A 26,899-nucleotide genomic window follows, 5' to 3' on the forward strand; every position below is an offset into this window, starting at 1 on the left:
AAAGGCGGAAGTTACAAATAACACCTGCTCCAGTGGCCAGGTATAAGCAAATTATTAACAATCCATGCAGTCTGGTAGGTATGTTTTTTTTTTTCTTCTGTCCACTACAGATTAAACCTTAGAGATATTTGTTATTGGAGAAAGGAAAACTATAAACAAACACATACTTGCAGACATCAGCAAGCAACTGTACTTTTTATTCATTTAAAGAAATATCCTGGAGAAATTAATCTTACTAAGATATAATTACCATATTGAAAAACTGAAACATTGTTAGCATTATTATCATTATTATTTTGAGACAGGCTCTTATGTTATAGCCCAGGCTGCTTTCACAGCTGAGATCCTTCTGCCTCATCCTCCTCAGGGCTGGGATTATAGTTACATGCCATCACAGCTGGCTTGAAATATCTTTGTAAAGTGGGTTTTAAAATGTTTTATAAACACCATTCATTCATTTAAATGAGTATGTTAAATACCTGTTATGTAGAGAGTACTTTGAAAGAACTTGGAAAATAATGACTGAATGAGTCGATTTAGCTTCATTAAGATATTTACATAATCTGGGGGACTGCAGACAAGTAAATCAGATGCCGTGACTATGAGTTTGCTCAGAATGTTTGCACAACATTCTGCTAGAAAGAAATGTAAACACTCAACCTAGACAGATGCATCAGAGGTGGTGTTTCCTCACCTGAATTTTAAACAGAGCAACTAGGACATATGTAAACAGGAAGGAGGATGTGTGGAAAGGTCTACAAGTGAGTGACAATGTGCTGGATTGTAAACCTTTCATAGCAGAGTGAACATTCAAGATAAAGAGTTATGGGAGGCATGCTGGAACAGGCGGTGAGAGGTTTGAGGGCTTTATTGGATACCCAAATAAAAACGGGGCCATAGACTTATGCATCCAATTTAGATGCATGTATAACATATGTGCATGCACATATATTGAGTTCCAAGGAGAGTTTTCATATGTATATACACTCATTTACACAATAATCCTATAGAACCAGGATAACATCATTTAAATAATGACTACATAACTGTCATCAGAGAAGCTTCACTCAGCAACTGATGGAAACACATGAAGAGACCCACGGCCAAACATTGAACAGAGCTTGGGGAATCCTGTGGAAGAGGAAGAGGGAGAATTGAAAGAGCCAGAGTGGTCAGGACACCACAAGAAAATCTAAGGAATCAACTAATCTGGGGGAATAGGGGCTCACAGAGACTGAACTGCCAACCAGAGAGCATGCATGGAACGGATGTAGGCCCTTTGCACATATGTAACAGTTGTGCAGCTGAGTCTTCATGTGGGAATCTGAAACTGAGAGCAGGGACTATCTCTGTCTCCATTGCTTGCCTTTGGATCCCTCTCCCCTAACTGGGCTGCCTCCTGTAGCCTCAAAAGAAGACACACCTAGTCTTATTGCAACTTGATATGGCAAGATGGGTTGATACCCATGGGGGGGGGCTTCCCTTTTCTGAGGACAAGGGGAGAAGAAGTGGATGGGGGAAGGCAGGAGATGTGAGGGAGGGCCTGGGAGGAGAGGAGGAAGGAGAAGCTGTGAGCAGGATGTAAATTAAGTTAATTAATTAGTTAATATAATAATAATAGATAATGAATGCCAATTAAAACAAATAAAAGGAGCAGTTGAACCTTCAGAGCTGAGCTGTTAAAGACTGAGGACGTGATTCTTTCTGTTAAGTCAGTTTTGAAATTTAGACAAACCCTTTGTTACTATTTGAATATATCCCTCAAAAGTTCATGGTTTGGAAACCCAATTCTTGAGTTCATGTGACTGGTCTTTGGAGATGAGGTCTTTGGGAGGTAGTTAGGACTTTGAGGATAGGGTACCCATGACTGTATGGGTGCGTTATGACAAGAGAAGGGAGGTTTGAGCCAGTGCAGCTGCTCTTCTGGCTCAGTGATGCCCTCTGTAATTGTTACTATAGCTACAGCATGCAGCATGCAGCATGAAGCCTTCATCTGTATCTGAGCAGCTGCTGGTCATTCTCTTGGACTTTATAGTCTACAGAATTATAAATAAAATAAACTTTTATTTTATATAAGTCATCCAGTACATAACATTCAAATATAGTAACAAAAAAACAACCAAGGCATCATTCTATTGAAAACAGTGTGAAATACTAATAACAAAGAACACTATCCCTGCCCCAAGAAGCATAGCCGGTGTGGATTCTGTGTCACATGTGTGTCAGTAGGTAGCAGAGAGGAGAAAGGCTAGGCCTGTGCTCAGTGTTCTGATCTATGAACATCTGAGTGATTTGCAGCCTAACATTTCCTGAGAAAACAAGCTTGAGATGACCACCAGTCTGGCTGGACCAGGAGCAAGCTGGAGACTAAATGAACCCCATCTGGGACAGCCAGATCCAGGTGGGAGTGAGCCTGAGACAAATGACCCTTGCAAAGGGCCTCTCGGCAAGCAGGGTGAGGACTGGTGCCATGTGTCTGGATAGGGACCTGGCTGGAGATGACCACCAGTCTGGCACCAGAATGCACAAGCAGAGCAGAGCACTCCTGAAACCACTCTTGAGATGGCCCTAGACACTCACAAATCCTAGGTGCCACTAAGAGGAGCAAGTAAGTGGAGGAGAAATGGAAACAGAAATGTTGGCACAATGAAGAGAAGCAGAACTAGATACTTAGGGGTAGGGAGAAAAGCCTTATGTGAATAGCCTATGATGCCACCTGGGACCATGGTGGAGTCCTGGCTTATGCTGCCAGGGGACCATGTCTGGGTCTGTGGCCCTGTAACCATGGTAACCAGGGGTCTGTTACCATCAAAAGCTAGACAGACATCCCTGCTCTGGGCTTCTGTCCCAGGACACAGGTTTGTGCAGATCTGGCCCCACCTCTCTCATGGGCATCATGGGGCATGAGAGCAGAATAGCTGACCCCAACCCTAGCCAGCTGCAGCACTTCGAAAAGCAGGCCATGCACATTGAGGGAGTTGCGGTTGAGCTGATCCTGAGGATAAGGGCATGGGAGAACTGGCTCTACCACCGTTCCAGTATGGTGGCATAGATGAGGGAAAAATACCCTCCTTCTCCCTTGCCCCTCACCACCTGCAGGAGGTGGGAGACCTAACCCTGGGATCATGAGAACAGGAGAGCAGTGCCTGCCCCTCACCTGCTGCAGCTCTTGGGAGAGCAGTCCTTGCACCTCTCATGGGCAGCACAGTAAAGCTGATCCTGGTGGTGGGGGTATGGGCAAGCTGGCCCGCAGGTGTTAGTGTGGGGGAGTTGTTTCTGCCACTTGTCTATTGTGAGGTGGCATGGGTGAGGGATAAATGCCTTCTCCTTTTGCCCCTTGCCCCCTACAACAGGCTATAGAGTGATCCCTGGGGTTATAAGAGCAGGAGAACTGTCCCTGTCCCTCACCTGCTACAGCAGTCAGAAGAATGGTCCCTGCACTTAACCTGGGCAGCACAGTAGAGCTGGCCCTGAATGTAGGGGTTGCAGGTGAGCTGGCCCCAAGGGCATGAGAGCAGGAGAGCTGACCCTTCCTATTGCCTATTGGGTGGTGGTGTGGATCAAGAAGAGATACCCTGCTCTCCTCCCTTGTCCCTTGCCATCTATGGAAGGCACAAGATCTGGCCCTGGGAGAACTGGCCATTTCCCTCACAGGCTGCAACACACGGGAGAGAGCAGGCCCTGTTTGAGGGGGTTGCTGGTGAGCCACCTAAAGACCTGAGAGAGGGGGAGCTGATGAGCTGACCAGCTCATAGACCTGTCACGCCCAGATTCGGGGCTTTGAATTGGCCCAGCCCAAAATCTACCCCATGCTGAAGTGCATGAAAAGACCAAGTCCTACAGATCTGAAACAACAGAATCTCCATGACACAGGGTAACAACAAAATATCTGAGAGGAGTCTCAGTGAGGTATTGATATTGTAGCAGTATTGATATCTCAGTGAGGTATTGATATTGTACAGTATTGATAGAGTAGCAGAAGCCAGAGGCCTCGTGCAATACCAATGACTCATTGCAATGAACATTTGCAAGTAAGTAAGTGTGGACAAAATGGTGTCTGTGGGACATGCTGTGACATACTACAGCTTCCACAAGGGGATTTTTTTTTCTTTTGTGGGGGGAGGTTGCTAGGGTGGAGGGTGCATAGGAGGGGAGGTGGAGGTGAGTAGGATTGGGGTACATGAAGTGAAATTCAAAAGAACCAATAAATTTTTTTTAAAGAGCATTGCCAATTTGGTAGCATTGAAGCCTTCCTCACCATGAGGAAGAAGGCTTGAACTTAGAAAGGTAAGAAGTTTATCATCATTTGGCCATGGTGCTTTAGTCCTGTGATGGTATTATGGATGAGGGCATGGCGGAGAAAGCCTCAGGAAACAGAAAGAAAGAACAGGAAGTCGAAGCTAGAGTTTCGCTGTTACTCTCAGGGAGCATGCTCACCATGATTTAACACATTCTACTGATCTTACCTCCTAAAGGTTCCATCACTTTCCAATAATTACATGGTTACGCACCTATTTCAGATACAAACTACAACCAAGGGAATCTCTACAGGGGACAGAGAAATGGGAAATCCCAAAAAGAGATACAGGATTTAAACATACATATTTAAAAATGGAATAACAAAAATATTTCTGTTTTTTATTTTTATATACATCATAAAAACTTGCAAATAAATACATCTAACACACACACCCAAATTAGCAGGACAAGAAGTCTACACCTACATTAACTTCCATATATTTAGATTAGGCACTTGGGACAGAAGCAGTGGAGCATCACATTAAATTTTATGTTTTTAGTGTTGAAGATAATCTATGCATGTATCTACCAACAAAACCAAAACTTTGCATTTGATGCATTCTATGCTGGAATTAGAAAAAGAAAAACAATTACATTTATGTTATCTTCTATAAATCACATGTATTGCTAAAACTTGTGAATAGAAAGGTGGAAATTGGCAATTCAGGATACAGAAGGAATGATTGCCTGTAAGATGTCCTTGAGTCAGCCAGACTGTGAAAGCATGAGGTTGAGAGATGCCTGAGGACAATGTATCCATAGTAACAGGTGAGGCAGATTGGTAAACACAGGGACAGAATACTATGGAAACTCTATTTGTTTTAATGTTTTGTCGGAGAATAAAAATAAGCTGATAGGAAGTCAAAGATGTGAAGGTTTGCCGTGGTAAGAAAGAACATAAAATGCCTCAGTGGATGATGGTGATGGGGTAGAGAAATGTGGTAGGTTCACTCTAGATCAGAATCTGAATTCAAGTCAGGTTGATTGTGTGTTTTTCTCCAGCACTGGTGAGCTGTGTGGGTGCAGGTAGTGTATGTACAGAATCATACATAGGATTGTTTTTGTCAGGTGAATAGTGTGAGAGAGAGGTACAAAGATGGACTGTGCAAGGGAGGGAAGAAAGGAAGGAGTATAAGTTGAGTAAGCACACAAGCAAACAAGCAATCAATCAAGAGAAGTCATATGGGGTTAGGCACAGTGGAGTGGGTCAGGGGACTGAAATTCCTAGCAGGGATTCTGAGACTTGCACAGAGGTTCTGTGACTTTATTGGATAAATCACCCCTCTCTCTGTGTGTGTCTCTCTCTCTGTCTCTGTCTCCTCTCTTTTTCTCTTTTCAGCATTTCAAATACTGACACCTCTGATAACAGGGATGATACTTGCTACGGCCTGCTATAGTTTCTGACAAGGTCTGCTTCTCCGCCTCTGCCCCAAATCTCCATTTCTCATTTCCAGTGCTTATTCACTAGTCTTCTGCTCTGCTGTTCCACCTGTTTCCCTTGAGCAGCCCAGACAAGCTCATACCCATGAGCCTTTGCATTTGATGCTTGCTCTTTCAGGAACAACCTTCTTCTGCACAGCAGCATGGTTCAATCTTGTGCTCCTAAGGTACCTTCTGTGCCTGGCCACCATTATTAAAAGCAGATGACTTTCCCAAAATTTCTTAACCCTCTTTCTGACTTTATTTTCCCCTAAAGCACCTATGATACATTAATTATATAAAGTATAATGAGACCATATACTCTAACTTACACACTATAACTGTAAAAATCTTTTATACATTGCTTAGAAAAAATATACCTCAGATCCCAAGACATTAAAAATGTAGGATATTAAAATAAGTATATGCTATTAACTGTAAGCAACATATAAATATAAATAACATTTACAGTAAGTCCCATTTGTTAACATTGACCTTGATACATAGGAATATGAATAATTTTAATCTATTAACAAAATTAAGTATTTTGAAAACCATTTTGAGAACTCTTGTATGATGAGCAATACCTGGCATATAATGATTTTTTTTAGAGAGAGGATGTAGGTCATGTGAGATTTTAAAGGTTATTCCTGTTTCCTGGGCAAGTCCTTTCCTTCCTCTCTGCTTCCTGTCTGCCATGAGGCAAACCACCTTGCCAACTCTAGCCCAGAAACAATGGAGTCAAGTGACCAAGGACTGAGATCTCTAAAACTGTGATCCAGAAAAAAAATTCCTGTTCTGTAAACTGTCTGTCTCAGGTGATTTGTTACAGCTACAAAAATTCTGAATGTAAGAGTAGGATTTGAGAGAGTGAAAAGTGGCTGTTTCACTTGACACAGGTGAGCTCACCGAGTATGTGTGGGGGTGATCTAATACCGAGTATGTGTGGGTGTTCCGATTGCATTTCTCAGGGAAGAGACAGTAAGTTAGCTTAGGATATGCAGCAGAGAGCAAGAAGGATATTTACTCCATTGCCAGGCTCAGTGGTAGGAAGCATGGCTGTGAGATCAACAGCCCTGGAGGGTCACAGAGGAAGTAAATTTTTGAGGAGTAAAAGTCTCAATAAAGCATGAAAGTAAAAGAAATTCTCCAGGAAGATTATTAAAATAGAGACTTTTTATTTTCCTGACATCTTGTGCATGCGACTCTGTGGTCCTTAAAGAACAGCTTTCTGAAGTTGGGGGAAAATTACTGCTCTGCAGAGGTTTGAGAAGGGGAAAACCTGGCTATGAGGGATGAGGAAACCTTGGGATTGCTAGAGGCACCTCTTCATTCTGGAATAAGTGCACAGCCTCCCTCAGGGATTGTTTTGAGGTAATCATTGTTCTTAATTCCTGTTGAAGAGGAAGAAACTGAGATGCAGGGGGTGAAGGAACTTGTACCAACCAGAAAACATTCTAAAACTCACGTGAAAGCATCAACCTGCCCTGACAGAACAGACCTATGCCTGGACCACAGTGGGCTCAAGAAAGTGCTCAAGCATAAGAGTTTATGATGGCATCTCTTTTTCACCAAAATAAAGTCTTGTAAAATTGAAAAGAAAATTTATTTACTGAGCAAAGAATAGGTCTTCAATATTTGTTAATTATATTTAACTGAAAATTTCCTAATCTCTCTCTGTGTCTCTCTCTGTCTATCTGTCTGTCTCTCTATTTTGGTGTGCTTGCCTTATTATTATTATTATTATTATTATTATTATTATTATTATTTGAGAGAGAGTTCAGCTAGACTAGCTGATCAGCAATACCCTGGAATCCACATGTCTCTCTATTCTATCTGCACTGAGGTTACTAGAGATATCATTACTGCAGTCAGTCTTTTTGTATGTGCTGGAAAATCTGAACTCAGGTCTTCATGCTTGTGCACTAAGTATGCTACTCCTTTATTCATTTCCACAGCCCCTTCATAGGCTCAAAAACATGCTCCTTGAACAACTTGATGATGTATTTTCAGTCCTGTTTACAGAGATGAGGAAGCTGATGTTCAGAGAAGCAGGACACTTGACTTAAAACCTTTACTGTTTCTATCATATCAAGCCATGACATTGTGGGCATTTTTTACCCTGGGATAGCTGTATTCACAGTGCAGCATGTAGAGGCCATGTGAAGGTTATAGGTATTACTAAGAGAGGGTAATTTAGTTCCAAATAGAGTCCTTGGACTGGCTTGAGAATACATTCATTGCTTTCAAGATGATGACATTGAAGGGAAGTGTCCTTTATTATGTTTTACTTTTTATATACAAAAAGAAAACTTTTTTGAGGCTCTATTTTATATACTACTATTTACTTTACTGCTCACAGACTGCTATGTTTGAAAAGGCCCTTTCTTAAGACCTCCCTTCCCACTGAGCAATTAGTTCAGGGCTTTATGTCTGGGAAGTAATGGTATATGCCAGTTACTCTGAGTGAAAAAAAAATCTTCTTACACTCCACTTAAGCAAACTTTTCTGCAGTTCCTTCTCACAATTTCACTTCTTTAAAGTTGACATGCATGGGAAAGGTCTTTATCATATTGGTGAATTATATTTAGGACATCCCTATTTGCTTTGGTTTTAAAACCATCCAAACAGATAGGAAAGTGAATGTCTGGTTATTTATTACAGTTTGGATGTGGTTTCTTCTGTCTTTGCTGGCTGCATCTTCCCCTACGTCTTAGCACAACTCTATAGGGAGATGTTTGGCTCTTTAAACTATCTGCCCATCAAACCAGAAGCCAGGAGCCAGAGCCCAGAGCTGTTCAGAAGATGTCTTTATTTAGGAATTCTCTAGCAGATGATTCATTCTGCCATGGGTAGCTGCTCCAATAGAGCCTAGACTTCCGATAGTGAAACAGCACTACTCTTAGCTCTGTGGAACTGAAAGCTGAATCTTTGGACTGATTCACTCTAGAGGATATTATATTCACAAGACAGTGTTTCCATTACTGATGTAGGAAGTGATATAGCTCAGCACAGGGACACCAGATTCACGGAGAGGCCAGCCCTGACTACAACTGTCAGGCTCGCTAGAGTCTTTGTTCCTACTGGAACATTTTGCCTATTGCTTAAAAAAGCCCAGCTAAGTGTTCTCTGCTCTCCAGAGTACATGATGGAGGCCGTACAAGCAGGCTGGTAGCCAGAGCTAACTGAAGACAAATCTTACTTTCAGCCTTAATTGGAGATGCTTCTCTTTGCAGTGACTCACGGCTGCTCAAGGTGCTAAGAGTAGACGGTGACTGAGCGCTGTCCCCAAACAAGACATTTATACCACCCTCTTAAAGGTCACAAAAGCCTTCAAAGAGGAAGGGAGAAAGACATAAGAGCTTGAAGGTAGAGAGAAGAGCTAAAATGCCATCTTTCGGGCATGACTAGGATGTTGCAATCATTAAATCACTTCATCTATGTTTACCAGTACTGGTCTGCATGATTGAACCTGTTTACAATCATGCATAGATGGGAAGGGGCCTCATGGGGCTCTATTCCTCCTTTTTGAATTATTGGACCCGGGAGATTCAGGAAGATAGAAAGTCATTGTCTTCAGTTGTGTATCCATAGGTGTGTCCACAAGACTCCAATCCATAGTAAAAAACCCACAGCCACACAGACAGCCCAGATTAAATTAAGTGAATCAAAAAAAAAAATAAATTAAGTGAATCATAATATAGCACCAGAAAGGGATTAGTAGAGAGGTATAGGAGTTGGTAGGGGTGGAAGGAAGGTAAGAGGCAGTGTGTGTGTGTGTGTGGGGGGGGAGTAATCAGAATGCATTATATGTGTCTATTGTCAAAAAATTAATTAATAGATGATCAAACTATGTACAATACTCCTTTGATCAGCTCTATCCACTTAGAATATACTTCCAATGATGCCTTTCTTTTTGACAAACACATAAACCCATGAGGCATTCCTTCAATCAGCACACAGAACACAGTTCTTAACCCTAAAGATGGCTTCATGCCACATTGTTGCCCAGCAGCTATCTTCTCCTCTGGTCCCAGGCAATCTGGTGTCCTTACAGGCTAATTAGCATTTCTAAAAATGTATGTAAATAAGACCATGAAATCAGTGTGCACTCTTCTGTATTTTATTTTATTTTTTTTTATGTAAGACAATGATATTGAGATAACACACACACACACACACACACACACACACACATTCCTCCTTCTGTTTGGTTTTTATTCCTTTGTTCTTCTTTCTGTTTTGGGGACATTTGAATGAATTATTTAGAATTCTGTTTGTATCTGTCTCCTAGTTTACACACTATATCTGTGTTATTTTTTGGTTATATCCCTAGGTATAAGACTCCACCTCTGGGCACATTCTCACTTCCAAAGCTGCCTGTGCTTTCTGTTAAACTTACTGGAGCTGGAACGAGAAAGCAGTCCTTTGGCTGGCTCAGGTAGGCTTGGCCAATAGAGGGCACTAGAGGGTTGCAGTCTGTGGCAAAGCCAATATTCTGGCTCTTGGGATCTTCCCATTGTAGGGCTGCCAGTGTAACAGCATGCAGAAGGTTCAGGGGCCCTCAGCCGCAGAGAATGTTTCTGCCAAGGGCATTTCCCTGCTGCCTACCTCAGGCCCTCTGGTGCCCTAGTAGGCCACATCCTGTGCACCATCTGCAGCTAGCTTGCATACCTTGGTGAGTTTCTTAGCCCTCCAGCGGCTTTCTCCACAGACCTCTGTACTGCACATATGCCAGCAAATTTCTTTGCTTCTGGGAAGGAACTATGCTCCTGTGGTGGCCACAGTGCATCTAATGAGGTCTTAATCTCAGCCTCAGAGGGAGAAGGGCTCTTTCGAGTTCTTACCAGTTTTTTGTGTGATCTCTATAATCACTACTTCCTGAGTTTGCTATGCCTTAAAGTCACCTTTAGGTATTTCCAAAGTTAAAACACATTTTACTAATCGCTAACTTTTTTCTATTACATTTCTCTCTTTAGAAAACTAGTATCTACCATTTGTTTACACCTTGGTTGACATAATAACCTTAGCTGTTTACAGCAAATACAGTATTTACAGAGAATATAACCATCCATCTTTATGCTTGTCATATATGGCAGTGTTGTATCTACTTAATTGAAGGAGCACTTTATTTACTTATGTATTTACCCAGGCTCTCCATCCTCAATGTTTGCCAGCTCCACTTCTTTCAGGCTTAGAGAAGGTTGCTTAGTATATCTCAGTTTACAGGCATGCTTTTGTCTCATGAACCTAGATCTTTATTTGCTGTCTGTACTTGTTTCAATGCTGCCTTCATCTTTGAGGAATATTTTTAGGTATAGAACAGTGTTTTGCTGTGGCCTATGGCTTTGGATAAGAGAGATTTAAAGCCAGTAAGGTGTTGAGAGACATTTCAGCTGGTAAAGGAGATTTCCACCACACATGATGACCTGAATTAAAACCAAAGGATGAAAGAAGAAAACTGAATTCCACAAATTGTCCTCTGACTTCTCTGTGTGTGCACACAAATTAATACACATGCACACAAAATAAATAAATAAATAAATAAAAATTTTTTAGTAGCTATGAACCACCCAAGTACATTTTCCTTAAATAGAAGGGTTTTTCTCCCAAGAAGCATGTGCATTCATTAAAAGGACTGCAATTAAGTAAAAATTCTATACAAATACAATATATACCTTCATTCAAGAAAGCAAGGAAGAAATAGTTTATGGTACATAGACCAGTTGGATGATTCTATCAACCTACTTCTCTGGCCAAATACATATTTTTGTGACTAGTGAAATGTTGAAGTCAGTTCTGCATATGCCAGCAACCGTACCATCCTAACATTCAGTCACATGACAAACATCTGTTTCCAAAGAAATAATGTGACATAGTATTTGATTCACAAGCACTGAAGTGATGGGTTTACTGGCTCCTTGTCAGTGTTTCAGCTAGTCATTCTACTGTCCCATCAAGATCACCCTTTGGTTGCTGATGTTTTGAATATTTGTTATTTTGGGTTCTTTATGGTTAATAATTGAATACACTTGCCATTTCTGAGAGTGCCATGGCCAGCTCCATATCTTGGTTATTTACAAGTACCACTAGAATGGCTTTTTTTCAGCCCACTTCCTTCATGGCATCTAACTGATTAGAAGTGCTGACTGTGTCTGAGTTATGGCTATTAACTACATAGACAACTGCATCTGTGTTTTAGTTGAAACATCTCCAGTGTAACCCAATGCTTGTCTATCCTACTAAGTCCCAAACTTGGAGTTAAGATTTTTATACATCACATTAAGTCTCATAGTAGCAATAGTAGTAATGACTTCTGCAATATGTGATCCAGCATCATCTAATGCCCATATTAAATCTTTATTCCTCTGTTTCTACAGTGGCTGGAGAAACACATCAGAAAAAACAGCATACACAAAAAACCATCAGTCCTGTTGTACCTAGATCTCGAGACCCCAAAAGACACCCAGAAGTCGAATCTGCATGAGGATCTTTTTATTACAAGCTTGAGCCCAGGTTGCAGCAACCTCCCTGGTGAAGAGGAGCAAAGCAGTATAGGGGAACAAGATTTTTAAAGGGAAAAACTGCTAGCTGGGAGTCACATGCCTAGACAGTACGTGATTGGATAAGGGAAAATGACTTTTGAAATGATTGGTTTACTTTAGGTGCCAAGACCATAAATGGTTCTGGCTGGTCATCTGGGCTGGTTTCCTAGCAACTGTATCTCTAGTGGGCAGGAAAAGAATTCAGTAAGGCTAGTTCCTCCCCTGAAGGTGGCTGGACATGTCTCCACCTGGCTGGCCTTTGTTCAGGCCTGTGTTTTACACTTTAAACCAATATCCCCCAAAACTAATATTTAATTTTTTGGTCTTTTAGTCTTGCCAGCTGAACATCAGAGGCAGGCCAGACACCATCACCTCCTACCACCTCAATCTCCATGTCTAAAGCCTGTTCAGCCAGTAGCCTCTATGTCATACCTGCTTGTTTAGTTTTATTTCTATTTGTAAGGCTTAGAGCAGTGTTTCTTGAATGTGTAGATTTTTGTCTTCCAAGCAACCCCAGTCAGCCCCTGGTCCCTTCTGGAAGTGGGACAGAAATGGAAGGAGTGCTTATTGGAAGTGATGCCAGCCACAATGACTTAAATATTTTCATGCTGTCTCTCTTTTATCCTGTTTCTGTAGGCAAATTAGGCTGAGATTGTCTCACAAATGAATTGGCTGTGTTGATCTCCTTTCTCAATCTTTTATGTCATTTCTTTTTAAGTTGGATACTTTTCCTTTATGGTCATTGACTCTTTTATTTGATTTATTTTGACATTAAGCTCATCCAAAAGATTAGTCATTTTCAGATACATCTCAGTTTTCATTTCTAAAATTTCCGTTTGGTTCTTTTTGTATTTTCTATTCTTTGGTGACACGTTCTTTTATTGGGAGACCATTTCCTTCACCTCACTGAGTGTAGTTATAATAGCTGGGCTTAAGTCCCAGTCTCAGTCCAATTTCCAGCCCCTGTCTTCAAAGTGAAATATTTGCATTGCTCTTGCTATTTGTGGCCTCAAAGCATCAGTGACTGACTGGGCAGAGCTCTACTGAAAGGTGGGTCTCTCTTTTTGTTTGTTTTTTGTTTTGTTTTTATGTTATTTGGAGTGCCCCTCAACTTCCAGAGGAATTGAAAGCCTTAGCTCCTTTTCCCCTTTGAACAGAAAAATGACAGATTTTTCTCTCAGTAGTTCCTAGATCACCACTGGATCAGAGCCACAGAGGTAGAGAACTCACCTTGTACCAAGCCCATCTTGCAAATTTTGGCTTTCTAGTAAATTCTGGCACTTTTTGTTCTCTCTGCAGAGACTTCAGTTACTATTTTAATATTATGGGCAAGGTTTATATTAGTCATTTTCCAGAGGTTCAGTCTGAAGGGAAATTATGCTTCCTTTTCCAGAGGCAGACTCTCTTACCTGCTACTTTTTATTATCTGGGTAAAGGGTATGAATCTCACACTATGAAAACAGTTGAATGGGAACATGAGCATCTGTCTTCTATAATTTAATTTTATTTCTACATGGAGCTCCCAACCTCAGGCTTGTTTTGCAGTCCAGGGTCATGTGACACATCATAAGCATTGATTCAAATGAGTCACTATGGAGTCATCTCTTGTTCCTGTGCATGTGGCCCTATTAAATCATTTGGCTTTCTGCTGGTCTTAACTGTATTAGTATGGCCACCTAGTTTCCAGATACTGAGAAAGACAAGCTGCCATTTTCTTTCCAGCATCTTCAGTTCCCTGGTGGTACCACGGAGACGGAGACCTAAGCCTCTCCTCTCTTCAGACCTCCAGATCTCTTTCTTCTCACATCCTTCTCTGAGTCTAGCTTCCTTGGTTTACGTTTGAACATTTTCTTCTTTCAAGTTTCTTGGTGTTACACTATTATTTTCCTGCAATGTCTTGAGAGAACCAGGCAACAGTCAACAGTCCCAGGAACTAGGCCATAGGTCATCAATTCTAGGAAGAAGACAACGGAGTCCCCTATCTAAGGAACAGCCTGGAGGTAACCAAAAGCATGGGAAGGTATCTTATCTCAGGGTGGGGCATCTGTGCTGGGCAGTCCACTGACATGGTAGTAGAACTTTCATGTCACAGAAATACCTAATATTCTTGAGGTCTATAGATAGCTTGTTCAATGTTAGTTAGCCACAATCACCTTGTAACAATCTTGCCATTGGTGAATGGCACCAAATTGTGTAACTGCTAAGCTGTAATTTCCCAAAGCTCACTGCAAGCCAATAAAAATCCTGCTCTCCCTGAGCTCCAGGCTCTATATTCTATGCTGCTGCATTGGTGACAGTGTGGGCCCCAATTCGAGCTTGTAATAAAAGACCCTACTGCATTTGCATCAGAATCAGCTCCTTAGTGGCCGTTGGGGTCTGTGAGACTTGGACATAACAGTCTGATGTTTTCTTTAAAAGTTTGGCTTCTGGAACATCATAGCCAGAAAGATATATGAGTTACTTTTGTGTCTGCCATGTTAAATGCTTCCTCTGAGGTTATGAGTTCAGAGCTGGCCAATAGCTTGCATAAAGAAGGAGAGAGGCCATGCAAAGAGAAAACATGAAGAGAAAAATCCCACAGCTTGATATTGTACACTATGGTTCAGAGAAGAAAACATTTTGTTCATCTCTGAGATGGAAGGTTTAGGTCAAAGAGACTTGAACCTGGGAACCTCAATTTTCCTGAGGAAACCTCCATTTACCCAGTCGTTAGCAGTAACTAAAAAGGTTTTGTTTTGTATCTGTCATCTAAGGAAATTGAGGCCAACTTTGGTTACAGAGGTGTGTAAGCTTAGAGGCCCTTAAAAGCAGACTCTAGATGTAGAAATCTGAAAATCTCCACACGACACCTCAGAGGAGAATCTGAAGGAACAGATGAATGGACTATTCCCATTGGGCAGGTAAGAGTCAGTGACCTATCAAGATTTCCCAAGAGCAAGGTTTGACTCAGTAGAGTAGCATGGCACAATCTGTTCCAACAGCTCATCAACATTGGCCAAGGGCACAGTTGCTTGTAGCAGACATGGTTTACCTAGCTAGGATTTCATAGACAAGCAAGCATCAGGGGGAGGGAGAGAAACTGTGCTGGTGGAGGGAAAATCTTATCCAAGGGAGAAGAAGGTTCTTGATGAAGGGTTTGGATGTAGGTTGGTGAGAGGTTATGCCAACCAGAGGTGAAGACTCACCAATAAGCTGGTGTTGGATGTAGGAATGTAGCCATCAATTAGCCAGGAAAGGGAAGTCCCAAAACCAGGGAAAGGGGAGGAATCCTACCTTCTGAGATAGGCAATAGGTACATTACTTATCTGGAGCCCAATTGACCTGAGAGGTGGATTCAGGTGGATTTTGTGCAGCTTACAAGAATCCCTTTTAAGTTTTACAAAGAAGATAAAACTTTAGACATGTTAGCATTACAATTGTTATTTGCAGTGAAATATACATTGTAGAAGAGGCAGTAGACACACACATTTGTGTTAACAGCATAAGCATTCTTTAAGGTGAGCTCTGAAAAAGAAGCCTTTCATGAAATAGAAGTGAGTACAAAAGCTCACTTGATCTTAACCTTTAGTATGATTACACATTATGGAGATTTAAAGAAGATTTAAAATCTTGAGCTCTGAACGATGATAGTGGGTGGTATAGTGGAATGTTTTTGTATTAGAGTTAGGTTAATAAATCAGAGCTCTATTGATAAAGGTCAACGATCTGGACAGTCAATATAACAGTAGCCAGGGCCATTAATCCAGAATTCTTTACTTTAGCCTCCAGAAGACATTTTGGACAAGGGCAAAAAGCAGCCACATTCTTAACTAAAGTATCACAAGAACAACTTCTGGGCCACTTGCTAATATTCTTATCCTCTGAAGCAACTTGAACCAGACACCCAAGTTCAAATCACCTGCAGCATTACTATCTTCCATGATCCTACTAGGATGGCCCATTAATTCCCACTTAAAGTGTCCAATCACTTTTCTAGTTCAAAGTTCCAAAGTGTTCAATATTTCTCCAAAGAAAAGCATGGTCCAGCCTATGACAGCAATGCCTTAGGCCCTGGTAATAACTTCTATCTTAGTCGTTGTTCTATTGCTGTGAAGAGACATCGTGATTACAGAAACTCTATTAAAGGCAAACATTTAATTGGGGCTGGCTTACAGTTTCAGAGTCTTAGTCCATTATTATCATGATGCGAAGCATGGCAACATGCAGGCAGACATGGTGCTGGAGAAGGAGCTATTTATCTTGTCAGCAAGGCAGCTGGAAGAGAGAGACACTGGTCCTGGCTAGTGCATTTGAAACCCCAAAGCCCACCCCCAGTGACACACTTTCTTTAACAAAACCACACCTCCTAATCCCTGTCAACTAGTGCCACTCCCTAATGACTAAGCATGCAAATATATAAAGGTAAGGGGACCATTCCTATTCAAACCACCACAACGGGAGCATTTTTATGTTCTTTGCATATGGAAAAAGGCATTACTCATTTCTAGTGAACTCAGCTGTCAGAAGGACTAGCTGGTACCTAATACTTAGTATCTTCCAGTAAACTCCTCAAACATCTGTAAGCCACCTTATCCAGGTGAATGGATGGACCTAAAAAAAGACTATGTTGAGTGAGTTAATTCAGACCCTGGAAGACCTTTCATGTCTTCTTTCTCATTTGAGGTTTATAGATCCAAATCTCCAGATATAAATATAGCTACAACCCCTTCATCAAAGACACATTTCTTCACGAGAATTGAAGACCGTTAACAGAAAGCCACAGCTGGATGCAGTGCAGATATCAATGGAACATGAGGAGCTCAGTCCCACTGGCTACATCTACACCATTGGTTCTGTATCTGTGGCTCAGGGAACATCTAGTAGAAGGTGTGGAAATATTTAAGAGCCACAGTACCAGGAAGTGTGCTGGGAAAGACTCTTCTAGAAATGGTTATGTAAACAAACTGGAACAGGGGTAACATCAATAGGCACGCTGACACAAAGAAGGAAAATATCTAGGGTCCCACGCCCAGACAAAGAACTATGGGCAACTAATGATTGCTGAGAGAGGGAGAATTAGCCTTTCCCAGGAACGAGTCTCCAGTTGGCTTTCCAATACAAGGTGGTCATCCTGAAAGCAGAAGCACAAAACATTAAAAAACAATCCCAGAAGGCTGTATTTATATATTTGTGTATACTTAACACACACCCAAATGTAACAATAATAATCAAAGGAAAGGGGCTATCAATTTGAAAGTGGAGGCATGGAAGGAGTTGGAAGGAAGGGATTTGAGGGGAGTTGGAGGGAGGAAAGGGAAGAGGAAAAGTGATGTAATTATGTTTTAATTAAAATGCATAAGAAACTTGTACCATGGCACACACCCTCTATCTCAGATTAAAGATTCAGGTTCAACCAGGGAAATAAGGCTAAGAGGACTTCAGAGAAGGGCAGATGGCTTGTGAATTCTATATGAGGTCTATAAAGGGTGACATAGGCTGAGGAATATCAGCCAAGTTGTAAAGCAAGCCCCAGATCTCATTGGTCTCTCCCTGAAGAGATGAGGGGAAAAAATGGTGGAAATGAGATTATGAGAGGAGGTTATGTTGGGTGGTTCCATCTGCAGATCATGGAGATCAAGAGCCACAGGACAAAGATGCTGAAGACTGGAACCTTGACTTCATGAAGATGCCTAGCTTTTGGGCAAGAGGTTTTTGGTCAATAAAGAACTTTTAATTTGCTTTCTTTGTGTAAGATCTTGTAGGAAATGCTGAGATAAAAGAGGAAATTCTTATTTCACACTCAGTTTTCAAAATATTGTTAAATTTTCTCACTCCATCTCTCCTTGTCTCCCCCCTCCACACCTGCATATGCACATGCGCATGCACGCGTGCACACACACACACACACACACACACACACACACACACACACCAACACAGACTGTATTAAAGGAAAATTTTCCAGAAGATTATATAAAATGGATTTTGAAGGTTTTGTTTGATATTGAAAGCTGAGCTTTCTTTGAAAAATTATTCATCTTTTCTGTGCTTCAGTCATATTATCAGTAAAAATAAAATGATATTACTGTTAGTGTGAGGATGAAAAATGAGAGCTTTTGTGTTCAGTTTAGAACAGTAGTTATGTTCTTAATAGCTGTTATCTATTTACTGTTATTTTGTGGAGCTGGGAATATTGGGTACCAGCTGTTTGCAAGGCCAGTAATGGGCACTTATGAGTAATTTTGCCGAGATAAGTACACTTGAATTCAATGACAAGAGAAACAGAGGGGAAGGAGTCAGTGGGAAAGCTGAGTTTGGCTTTAAAAGGAGGCTCTGAGAACCTAATGAGAGTCCAAGGTCTCAATCTGGAGAGGAAGCACATCTGGGCTTTCCTGTGCAAAAAGCTGGCATCAGGGCTTACATATGGGCTCAGAGTGCCCCAGAAGATGGGTGTCTGAGGACTTAAGTAGGAGGGTGACTTGCCACTAAACAACTTGGTGTAAAGTTTATTGGACAACAGCTTACATTTCTTTTGCCTATAGTCAAGCCTTGGTATGGCCTGTAGTTTGGCTGTGCTAAAAATGGCCAGTAAAACCCGAGTTTGACTAGCAACAGCAACTCTGCAGCAACTCCCGTTATTTTAAACATGGCACCTACTGAGTGTATAAGTGAAGTTTATTACACACTGTATTCACATACATCCCATGAAGGAGCCACATTATTTCTACTTTCCAGATGAGAATGTTAAGCACCAAGGAATTGTTTCAGAAGATGACAGGTTAATAAGAGATATGTTATATTTCTGTTCTTCATGGGGCTTCTAAAAGGTGAAGTAGCACAAACATGAAAGAGAGAGACAGACAGAGATAGAGAGAGAGAGAGAAAGAGACAGAGAGACAAAGAGAGGGATTGAGGAAGAGAGGGAGAGAGAGTTCAGAATAATGGAATTCTAAGAAACAACTTTGATCTGGCAGCCAGGGAGCAAGAGGAAGGGAATGGAAAGAAGGACAACTGTGAACAGAACTGGGTATCCAGTTTGGTGTGCCTCTCAGCAGATGTTGAATGTAAGTGATCATTAGATAGAGAAAAGGAGAGAGGGTCAACTCTCAGTTGCTGACACTCAGGCACTGAGAGCCATCCTGGCCTTTCAACTAGCAGTCTTTTTGCTGATTAGCTGCTGTGTGGCCCGTCTGTGCAGCTGCATCAGCTCACCTTCACATTCAAGGGATGAAACCCATCATCCCAGGGCCGAAGAAGTTAGCTTGGTCAAAATTACTACAAAGAGGCTTGTAAATCTCCAGCTCTGCATTTGCCTAGTCAATTAACAAAAATAGTCCTGGTCATAAATAATTCTTCCTTGATGCAGACAACTGTCTGGTTAAGGGAAGCTCTATTTTTCTTATTCTACTGAGGACCAGGAAAGAGAGCCTGAATAAGTTAACACACTCAAAGTTAAGAACATGTTGTATGTATGAGCCATTGTGGTTTCATCTTTCGGTATAAGTTAGCCCTCAATATCTCAGGGTACCACTTCTTCAGATTCAACCAAGTATAGACCATAGATACTTAAATGTGCTAAAGATATACACATTGTTCTCATCATTATTTCCTAAACAATATAGTTTAAAGCCAGTCGTAAGTCATTTACATGGCACAAGGCATTATAAGTAGTCTAGAGGTGGTTAAAAACCTACCAAAGTCTATGCACAGATGATCTGCAAATACTGTGTCATGTTACATGAGCAACTTGTGCATTCCCAAAATTTAGGGTGTCCTGAAACCAACCCACCAAGGATATTGCAGGACAGTTCTATTTGAGAGTGGAGATGATCATATTGGCACTGATTCTTTTATTACTTGAATTGTAGACTTTCTGCTTGCATTTTGCTATGCCTGTCACAAGCCTTACTTAGTTTCAGTGTGTTTTTTTTAAAATATGAGTTTTCCATGCACACAAAAGAGACAAAAGGTGGAAAGCTGCTAAAACAGCCTCAGAACTTTCCCAGCATTGTTCAATGATTAAATAGGAGGAGAAGTCCCTGAAATTTCCATTTCAATCAAGTTTCCCATTAAGTAAGAGATTGACTTATTCCCCAGTTTAAACTCTTGAAGACAGCAGGTCACTGTGTTATAGGTAGCAATAAGTAATTAGTCCTATGACAATAGAGAATCTTCACCAATTTTTGAAGTGAATATCTTTGTAAAGGTCTAGTGATAAGAAGATAAAAACAGACTCAGACTGTAACTGGGCTTCAGTGGTAACAGTCTAGAGTCATGAGAGTTTTATTGTGATCAGTTAAGACAATGTCCATGAGGAGTAGAACAGTTTCTCCATTTGGGCATTGAAATGTTTTTGCAGGAACTGCTTTGGGGAAGTCTTTCAGAGGATGCTAGTTGAACCCAAACCATGGTTCTGACTACTTCTGGTGGCATAGGAGCTCAGCTTTTCCCAAGTTTTGTCAAAGTGATTCTTGATTTTTCATGGCCTGAATTAAGCTAAAGATGGTTAGTCTGAATTTCAAGGGGTTGTTCTAAATGTCAGTAGATTTGAGAGAAGGAAATCTAGGTTGCTGTGTCTTGAAAGCTGCTGGGATCAAGGGGGAGTTTAGATACAGGTTGTGGATGGTAAGCAAGGTAGTGTGGCATCTGAGAACTTCAGCCCTTCACAGTTGTATTCTTTTGAAAAACCAGGGGTCCCAGAAGCCTTTCCTGATGCTTGGCATAGAAATATCCACATATATGCAGACAAAACTTTGCATATCTACTTCTAAAGATGTAGAGTGGAATGTCTTTCTGTGTCTGTTATGGGTAACCATAATCAAGAAATAAAACTCTGTCCAAAGACGATTTGGATAGATAATTCCAGGGAAGACAAAGGTCCTGAAAACTCAACTCTGTGGCATTATAAACTTCATGCCCATCTGCTGTGGTTTCAGTACTTACCTCCTAGAATTTACATGCTTAAATTTGCATCCCCAAATTAATATGGTTATGTTGTTTGATTTTTTTTGGGAGGTAACCAGGGTTGGATAGGATCATGAAAATGGAGCTGCTATGGTGGCATTTTATAAGAAGAAGTAGAGATTTGAGCTTGTCTTCCTTTGTGGTGCCCTCTGCCGTGTAATAATATAGCAAGAAGGCCCTCATTAAGCTGCCTACTCCATAGCATGTAGACTTAGGTGAAATAAACCTATGTTATTTATAAATTACTTACTTTCAGGTATTTTACTACAAGAACTGAAAATGGTACAAGATAGTGCCACTATCTCCTGTGTTGACTTACCATGGCTGCCGACCCACGTTGTCATTGCTGCCTAAAATCTAGGCATTGGTGAACTTCCAACCCAAATTCTTGATTAGGCTTGATTAGGAGATTATAGGACATTTGAGAGCAGAAGTGTTTGTTAGCTGTACCATTTTTGCCGCTATCCACTGAAGCCTCAAGAAAGAGAAGTTGTCTGTTATTATCATTATCCCCTTCCCCCCCCCCGCCCCATGGCCAGCCCCTCAGCCTTGCCCTACGGAACTCCTGCTTCTTACATGAATAAAACTTTGTGCCCCCAAATAGAAATATCAAAATTGTTCAGGAATTCAGAAAGGAAGTAACCTGATAATCTTTCTGGAGTTTTCTGGGTTACTTCCATGGGAAATCCTGTTTATATGTTCTGAGGCTGGGTTTCCTTTTGAGCTGAAGAGAAGCTCTAGATATCCAGAGTCAGCACTAAAGACAGGAAAGCCTTCCTTTGACTGCACAGACTCAAATAAAGACTTCTTTCATGTTATAGACACTTCTCTCTTTTTACACAAACCCCTTAGTGAAATGCAATGAGTACAAAAAATGAAGGTTCCATTCATTCCAGTGAAGTTAAAGAATAATGAATCTCAAACTATTAATCAAGGAAAATAAATTAGAGAAACAAGGGAAACAATTTGGGGAGAAGAACGGGGTGACAGAGATAAGGTAAAGGACATAGCAAGTAAGAGTGAAGAGCAGGGAGAGCTTGAGAAGCCTGAGCAAGAAAAGAGAAATCAAGAGGCCAGACCTAGTGACGGGTACTCTGCAGCCACTGAGCAATGCCCCTCTGAGCTGCTTCCAGCAGCTTTCCATGCACTTAAATGGTGGAATTTGAGCTCTGGCATGCTAATTAACTGATTAACCAGAATCTGTTCTATAATTGCTATTTATTCTTAATCCTTTGAATGGGAAATATTCTCGTGGCCAGATGGGAAAATGCTGGTAGCCGGAGTGACCGCTCTGTTGTAACCTGCTCACCCAATTATGAACTATGAAGGGGTAAGGGGTCATGTTCCTTGAGGATCTACTTACTAGGACCAGTTACATTTGCTTTAATAATTTCAAACAATAACAGGCATCCTCTGAGTTTGCAAGAAAGGATCAAAGGGACATGCAGTCAGTAAGTGCCTGGGAGGGTCTTGTATCTACTCTTGTTGACATATATCCAAATATTTCCTGATCCCATGTATTCTCTCTAAGGTGACTGTGGACATGATCTCAAAGAATGTTTATTGTGGGAAATTCATTAAACACTAAAAACCACCAAAACCTGTGAGACAGGAGGTGAAATCTCAACTACCCAATCACCCTGATTGATTCACTACTAGAATATTTTTTTTTATTTTTGTTAGATTTCCTTCGATGTCAGTGTATTTAAAACAACTTCCTTTTCAATGTACTATTATTAAAATTTATGTGTATCTGAAAACACGGCGATGAGAACCATCAATTATTTTAGTACATAATTAGAAACCATAAAACAAACTCATTTTGGAGCCATAGAAGCTCAGCTGTGTGAATTCCACGTCAGAAACCGTGTGCAGCACAGTTGACGCCAGAACGAAACAGCCTCATCTGCTTCCTGTGGCTTAGGAAAAGTGCTTGAATATCTATCAGAGACGATGGTCCATAGAAGTTCTCATTGAGAGGAGAGACTCATAACGTTCTTGTCGAGAGTGACGTGGAAAGTTGGCATTTCATAGAAGCCATGAAAATTTGGTCAAATCACTTGATATAAAAATGTGATTTTTGTGGTTTCTACCTAAAATTAAAGAAATAAGTCTGAAAAGTCATGTTTTATGCCAAAGATGCTCATTTGCTATGTTATCTCCAATGATGATTAATTGGCAATAAATTTTAACAAGTTAAGCAGACTGTTAAATAAAATAAAGCTATTGTGCATTGTGATGTAACACAATTGAACATGCTTGATCTGAAATCCAGGTGCCCAGAATGTGAGACTTCCTGAGCACTGACAAGACGCTACAAATGGCATGTTCTGACAGCTCATCGTACACAATCTTACTTCCATGCATAAGCAGCCATAGTGGTGCATGCCTATAAATCCTGATCTTGGGACCAGTGGCAGAAGGATTTAGAGTTCCAGATGAGTCTGTGCTAATCTGCAAGACACTGTCTTAGAAAAATAGAGCAAAAAACTACGTTGCATATGAATGTCCTTCAGATGTGTGTATATGAAATAAATCAGGTTTTTTTTTTTGTTGTTGTTGTTGTTTAGAGTGGTGTACCATCTCCCAAATGTCTCATTTTATGTATGCCAATTTTCTGAAATTCCCAAAGTGTCTCAGATTGGAAATGATCCTGGTTCTAAGTATTTCAAATAAAAAGGCACCCATCCACTGGAGACTGGTGGGCTTACATAAATGAGGGAAAGGAATTTGGAGGGAGGTGGATGTTGACAGGATGGGAGGGCTAGAAGAAGCTCAAATGCATTGTGGGAGGAGTGAGAGCAGTCAGAAGATATTGTATACATGTGCTAATTTGGCAAAGAACAAATTAGCTAATAAAAACCCACCTATAGCTTGGCCTACTGGCTACAGAGAGAATCAAAAGGCACCTGACCTATGGTGTGCAGCTGTTCGCTATCCTGGCCACATGCAGTGTGTTAACAGACTGAAGATGAATGGAATGCTAACAATCATGGTGACTTTGATTTGCTTAGTGCTCACCATCTGCTGTGCTCTGGACACACACTATCCTCTTTCATCTCCCCTGGACTTTGTATTACTGTTACGAATGTTTTCCTCATCTTAAAGAAATTCAGGCTCAGAAATGTTTCTTTGCCCAGGCTAAAAAGCTGGTAAGTGGAAGGTAGCCTTGTGTTGAACTTTGTGACACCAAAGCCTGACTGCACAGCTGTGGTGCCGGTGAAAATTATGTAGAGACAACAATCCTGTGACTCCAGAAACTACAGATTCTGGGGTGCATGGCTTGAAATAAACTTTGAGACTGAAAGATTTATTACCCAAATTGGTTGCCAAAATTTTGACTACCTAAAGCTGGCACCTGAGTTCTTGTTTCATTGCCCTCGGCAGAAAGGACCTCCCTTATCTGAGGTCCATATGCAGCTTGAATTGCCTAAAAGGTTGTATCAAAAGGTAGGCCTCTATCTTGATCTGGGTCAACTAAAGAACTGTCTTAGTTTCTGAACTGTCATAGGGTGGGTGAAAGTCTCCATCAATACTCATTGCAGCCTAGCTTTTCCTCTGGCCAGTTCTGCTTCCCCACTCTTCACAAAGAGTCTCTACAGGACTTCCAGAATGAAGATGTGACCTGGATTTTGTTTTCCCAGGGAGCTAGAACTAAGAAATATATTCTGATAAGAGGTATAGCATTAGTAACCCAAGAGAGGGCAAGGACTAGAAGGAAGGATAGAAACATGGATGCTCTCTGTGCTATTGGATGTAATTATGGCTGGCCCACTGTCTTTTCAAATGCGTTTGTTTAAATGTACATTTCACTTGAACCCAGAGCTCAGTGATTAGGTTGGACCTTTTTCTGTCACCCCAGCACTGTGATTACAATAGTATGAATTCGGGTACTGAGGATCAAACTCAGGTCTTTCTGCTTATACAGCAAGCAGTTCCCCGGTACAGCTACTTCCCCAGCCTCAGCCTTCTGAAACTAAAGACAAAGTAATCAATTCAATTAAAAGATAAACATTGTTCTGATTTACTGGAAGAAGGGAGAGGGAGGAGAGAGGAAATTGCCCAGAACTGTGGCCACTGCAGAACATTTATTTCTTGATTTCTTTCTTTCTTAACTTCCATGTTTCAGAAATCTTGAGTATCTGTGCCTGCTTACACTTGGAATCTGAAGTGTTCAGCAACCTAAAGCCCTTGTCCTATAAGGTATAGCTGGCTAGTCATCTCAATTTCCTTAGCTAGGGAAATTTCTTGATTAGTTGCCCTTCAAGATTTGGAAGGTGGATGCAGGAATCTAGTGAAATATGGGACTCTGAGGAAATAAATAGTGATGCCACCTTTCTGAGATTTATCGCATGCGTGTCTCAGAGTCACCGCTCCTCCTAAAGGAGGAATGCTCTGGGCAATAGTCATAAAGTGAGAGCTTTTCTCTCCCTGCATCCATTCTGCTCCTGGAGAGTCGTCGGCAGGAAGGTCAGCAGCATCCACTGGGGTTTGCCCATGTGGGCTCTGTACAGAGTGGCCCTAAGGACATAGAAACCCAGGGATGCTATCTGGATGCTTTCTAGCACATGGATAAATCTGCTGTGTTTCTTCTGCTCAGATTAAACTAAAATTTCAGCAGAACAAGTCAGCCTGCTTTGCTCCTATTCAAATCACCGCTGCACTGACAGTTCAGTATCTCCTTTCCTCTGGCTTACAATAGCAGCTTTCTGTTGTTCTCCGTGTCCTGATCTCTGTCCTACTCTGTACTCAGATCTCCACCTGATTTCACAGAATCTTCCTAAACTTCATATATGTAATATAACATATATTACAATCTCTTGGTTCAAGCCTTTTAATAGTTTTATACATGTTCAGAACCAAACTGTCTGATCAGGGCACAGAGAAACCCTTACAATCTCTGACTACATCTTTTGATGCTGCCACGAGTTACTTTTTCCAATGCTCCTAGTGTTTTAATCACATTCCCTTCATTGCTTGAAGAGACCCTGCTATCATGCTTCTGGGCTTTTGCAAAGGTTAGAAAATCCTTGGAGGAGCACTCAGCTTACATTGATACCTCTGAGAAACTTAAAACATTGTTTTCTGTGTAACCCTGAATAGTCTTTACATGTTACAGTTTTTTATACATATGAGTTATTGGAAGGATTGGGGGAAAAGGAATTCTCAATTCACTTGCCAGCATCTATTCCCAGAACCATACTAGGTGTACCTTGGCGAAAGAAGAAAAAAAAATGCTACTTTTGATCCCAGAACCATGCTGTCACATATCTCTGCTGAATGGGCACCAGTACCCTCTGCTTATATGTAACTCAACTTGTTCATCTAAGTTAAGTATGGATGCATTTGATTGGTAGAAACAAAGCCATGTGTCTACCTTCTAAAAGCAAGGGGAAAGGAACCATTTCCCATTTTGATTCTGTGTTGAGACATCACAATTCAAAGTGTGCACATCTATCAAAATGTGAGGGTTTTTAAAACATGAGTTGCCGTGAATGACAGCTCGACTGAGTCTCTCTGTTCAAAATTACAGTGTCTTTTCTTTTTTGTTGTTGTTGGTATCTTTGTACAGATGTCTTAGAATGGTGCTCATCCTGACTAACTTAGGTACTAGGTTGAAAACATAGCTCATGCCCCTTAGTAGCAGAGCACAGTGAAGCACGGTTGTTCATCTGCCTCATTGCTTGGCTGAC

General features: G+C 41.1%; 1 long non-coding RNA gene and 1 other non-coding gene across 2 annotated transcripts in view; both read left to right on the plus strand.

Moving 5' to 3' along the window:
* LOC132656417 (uncharacterized) overlaps positions 1-14,514 on the plus strand; it is a 72,552-nt gene extending 58,038 nt beyond the window's left edge. The window contains exons 3-4 of the long non-coding RNA XR_009594163.1: positions 10,055-10,159; positions 12,099-14,514. This is a non-coding gene — a long non-coding RNA (uncharacterized LOC132656417). The remainder of the gene's footprint in view (positions 1-10,054; positions 10,160-12,098) is intronic.
* On the plus strand, positions 2,176-2,307 carry LOC132656694 (small nucleolar RNA SNORA17). The gene has a single exon (XR_009594409.1). It is a non-coding gene; the product is annotated as a small nucleolar RNA SNORA17 (small nucleolar RNA).
* Positions 14,515-26,899: the final 12,385 nt, after the last annotated feature.

This window comes from Meriones unguiculatus, chromosome 9, assembly GCF_030254825.1.
Source record: "Meriones unguiculatus strain TT.TT164.6M chromosome 9, Bangor_MerUng_6.1, whole genome shotgun sequence".
Classification (NCBI taxonomy): domain Eukaryota; kingdom Metazoa; phylum Chordata; class Mammalia; order Rodentia; family Muridae; genus Meriones; species Meriones unguiculatus.